The following is a 4,343-nucleotide window of genomic DNA, read 5'->3' as shown; positions in this document are numbered from 1 at the left end:
TAAAAACTTCTCTTCACCTTGCAGGACTGTTTCTTAGATCCAGTTCAGAAGCATCTGCCCCATGCCCAAGGTCCCCACTGAAGTGTAATTCTCTGTTTAAGTGTCCATCTCCTCCCTGACTGCCGACCCCTTGAAAATGAGGCTCCATCCCATTCACCACAGTGGTCCCAGTGTCTGGCTCACATCCCTGCACCTGGGAACCAAGTGTTCAATAAGTGTTGCTCGAATAAGCAGTGAAAATGAAAACGATGTGAGACCAAATGGCCCCTCAAATTGTTCCTTTGTCCTATACTTGAAGGATAAAAGAAGAGCTTATTGGCACCCAGGACAGAGGTACCCACTGCATCTAAGGATTATTTGCCTGTTATAATGCAAGTTTCAGCCCTGATGACTTTAGTTATAGCACCCATGGGAGGGCTAGCTCCATAAGAGCAGGGACGTTGCCTCGTTTGCAGCCATGCTACCAGGTAAGGAACTACTCAGTGTATGTTTGTCCCATGAAACATGTAAATGAAAGATATCTAATCCTTACAACAACCTTACAAGGTTCGTATCATTCTCCCCACGGTACCATCAAAGAAACTGAGACTCAATGAGGTAAGTAACGTGTCCAACACTATAAGAGTTGTAACAAGAGCAGGATTCATCTCCTGCCTTCCACATGCAGGCTTTTTCTGCTATTCTGAGCTGCCTCGTGAAACCTTCTTAGCTATGAGAAATGGTCACTCAAGTTAATGAGAAGAATAAAATAATTTAAAAAAAATACAAGTAGAGCAGCATTTTCCTATTTAAAATTAGAAATCTCACTGCTTATAAAACTAGATTTGTATGAAATCAAAAAATAGAGTGATAGAAAGTCCAAAGAAAAATTGTTGGTGCACTTAGCACCTGGAAGAGAGTGAGCTTTGGGCCCACAGGGAGAAGAGAGACTGGCCTGAGTGGCTCAGCTCTTGTGGGGACCACAGTGTGGTGTGAACAGCAGCACAGAAAGCTCGAGCTGCTCTGTCCCGAGGTATAACGTCTTCCAGAGGCTGGCTTGAGTGAGTAAGCTGCTCAGTGCAACTGTGCTGTTTCTTCAGCAGCATCAAAGGGCATAGAGATTAAGCCAGTTTTTGTCTCAAGGTCTAACGGAGGAGGTTGAAGAAAGTTTTTTTTATTTTATATTATATCAATTTAGAATCAGAAGCCTCCCAAACAGATTTCCTCTATGATGAAATACATCTTTTTCTCCTTTTTTTTTTTATCTTGAAAAAGGTCCAATTTCTTAGCAAAGATTACTCAGTGAGTTCTTACCATAACTCATGAAGACAATATGTATTTTTAGTCTCACCTTAACAGCAAGGAAACACACTCAGAGACGAAAACTGATTTCACTAAGGCCATCCAGTGAGTCAGGCACAGGACAAAACTGGACACTAGGCATCCGGGTTTCAGCTATTAAACTTCAAGGTCCTGCTAATAATCTGAGGGGAGTGGGGGTGGGGAGCAGTTTTAAGAAACTTTTTGAAAATAATTTTGATGCCAAGCTTTCCGGTATGTTGCTATCTGTTACTCAGCCGTGGGAATATGGCACTCTTTCCCGCAGAAAAGCTCTACTCGGCGCCCTGTCAGGGTGACATGAGGTGTGGAATACAGCAGCTGCTCAAAAAAACCTGCCCCCCTCCGCTGCACCGCCCACCACTCTCTGTCCTCGTATGGAATCTCCTCAGGGAGACCGGACTCACCTGTTACAATCCCGCCCCGCCAAGCCCCCAGTCTTTCTTCGTTTTTGACCTGATATCAGTTCAGCTTTAATGTAGAAGTGGAGTGTTCTGTGCACTTGGGCTGGTGCTTCATCGGTCTCCTGTACTGTAGCCCCTGTTGACATCTATATTTTTCTCTTTCCTATTTACATGGGTAAGAGTCTAGTTCTGCCTAAGGGTCTTAGTTATTAATTCATTAAGAAAGAAAAAAAAAAACTACCTTTTGTCAACAGAGCAATCTGGAGAGTCCACTGATATGAGGAGGCTGAATTTCCCAAAACACCAGTACCTCGCACACCACACCACTAGAAAGGTTGCCTCAGATTAAATATGTCACTGATTGCCACTGCAGGAGTTTGAATCGTTTACATTTCTCTTTTTTAAATTTTATCTTAATAGCACACACATCTCTATAGGTCAGACTGTTATAAGAGATGCTGTGATAAAAGCAATATGTGTATAATGAAAATAGTTCTCAAGTTATTTTACGGTCCTTTTTTTTTTTTTTAATAATGTAGCTCTTTTATTCTATGCTGTGTTGTTTGGAAGTTGGATTGTACCTGTGCCTCACTTCAAAGTTCTTGTTTAGAAAAGAAGCTATATAACCACTAAAAGAAGAAAATTTAATTATTCAGCTCAGAATTCCTGAATTTTAATATAACTTTGTTAAGATGTCACTTCACTTGGTTAAAATAAAGGTGATTAGATTTTCTCACTTCTGAACAATGCAGTTAAAAAAAATCTATGATACTTTTTTAAATGGACATATTTCTTTTTAAAAAAACTCTAGTGTTTGAGAAAAAATAGATTGTAAACTTCCTTATTTAATTTTTCCTTATTTATTTAATTTTAATATAAAGCATTGTGATTACCTTTAAAGCCAAATAGAATAGGAGTTTACAATACAGGCCTAATATTATGAAACATTCTCCTAAAACATAACCATGTGTACTAATAGTATTACCAGCCAAGGCTTCTTGAATGGGCGTGTCCTGTCAGGCCCTGGTATGAGCATAAGGGATTAAAGCCTGGCAGCCTCACAGCCAGGCTATGGTGGGCACAGGGCAATGAACAGCTTTCCCACCGGATTGGCAGCACCAGGCTTCAGAGGTGGGCGTGCTGAAGCAAGCCAAGCGGGACCCGGCATCCAGCCTGCCTCTGGACCACGGTCCTCGCCCTCCCCAACCTCCGCCATTGCTAGGGCTTGTGAAAACCCAGTCTTCCAGAGATGACAGGGAAGAACCGAAAGCCTCCAGCCCATCTTGATCCCGTTAGCTCTTTGTTCTCCTGCCTCCTTGACTGAGCTTTTGGTCTCCTTTTGGTCAGCTTCATTCACTGACTTCACCTCTTCTCACTCCTCAAACGTTCCTTGTTCCTAAGAGTGCAGTCCCAGGCCAGCTCCCCACTTGATGGCCTATTTCTGAGAGATCTTGTTCTCTACCAGAGTTTCACTTGCTGCCTAAAGTTCATGCTTTTCCTATTTTATTCTCCCTCAGAGCCCTCTTAAGAGCTCCAGAGTATCTATCCTATGGCAAAACCCACCAGAGACACAGGAAACCCAACACATCCCAAATGGGACCCAATATTCTCTCCCTCCAAACCTGCTCCTTCCCAGCTCGGGTGGTGGCACTTCATTCAAGATGAGAGAGATGCCATCCAACACCTTCGTAGCCACCCCCAAAGTGCAAGTATCCACCTCTGCTGAACAGGCCATGAGGACTGACCACCCAGGAGCACCCTGACTTCTGATGGGCTTCTCGTCTGCTAAGCACACCCATCCTCAGTCCTCACTCCTCATCACCGTCAGGGTGCTCCCTCTAAATGTCATCGTGTTCTCTCTCTGCGTAACGTATTCCAAGGACTCTCTATAGCTGTGGGTAAAGTCCATCTCCTGACCACAGTAGACATGTCCATGACCATCTTTCTCTCCTCAGATGCTCCACTTAGATCACGCCTTGTTCTCCCCTCCAGTCATACTGGGCGACTTAAATTCCCTGAACTTGCCTGCTCTCTCTTACCTCCGGAACTTTCACTTTCTGTTCCCTCTGCCCAGAACACCTTTGTCCATTCAGGTTGGGCACTTCCTCTTCCAGCAAAATTTCTCAAATCCCCATTTCCCAAGTCCAAGCCTGGATGAGGCGTCTTTCTGGAATGCTCCACTCTTGTGCTCACCCAGGTTAAAGCTATGATCGTACAACACGTAATATAGTTCACTGTCATTTTCCTCCATTAGATTGTGGTGAAAATCAGACTTGAATCCTCATCTGCTTGGTTTCTGTTTTTGTTCTTTCCCCTGGACCTGTCTTTCACCAGAGCATTTGCACATTTCCTAGAAGCCAGGCGAGTCTGTATCATTTCTCATTTCTTCTGTATCTTCTGAACGTGAGTAATGAAGTGTGTTCATTTGTTTCTAGCATACTCTCAAATAATGTGGCATAGTTATTAAAAGATCATGTATTTAGTATTTTTTAAAATCTGACAAATAGAAACAAAAAACTCATTCATAATTCTAGCGAAAGTTTTAAATATTTTGTGATTTCATAGGGCTCAGATAACTAATTATATTATTTAAATTGTAAATTTCTTTTATTTTTATTGTGG

The sequence above is a fragment of the Pteropus vampyrus genome, unplaced genomic scaffold, assembly GCF_000151845.1.
Source record: "Pteropus vampyrus isolate Shadow unplaced genomic scaffold, Pvam_2.0 Scaffold45, whole genome shotgun sequence".
NCBI classification, from domain to species: Eukaryota; Metazoa; Chordata; class Mammalia; order Chiroptera; family Pteropodidae; genus Pteropus; species Pteropus vampyrus.
Note: the sequence above shows the minus strand (reverse complement) of the source record.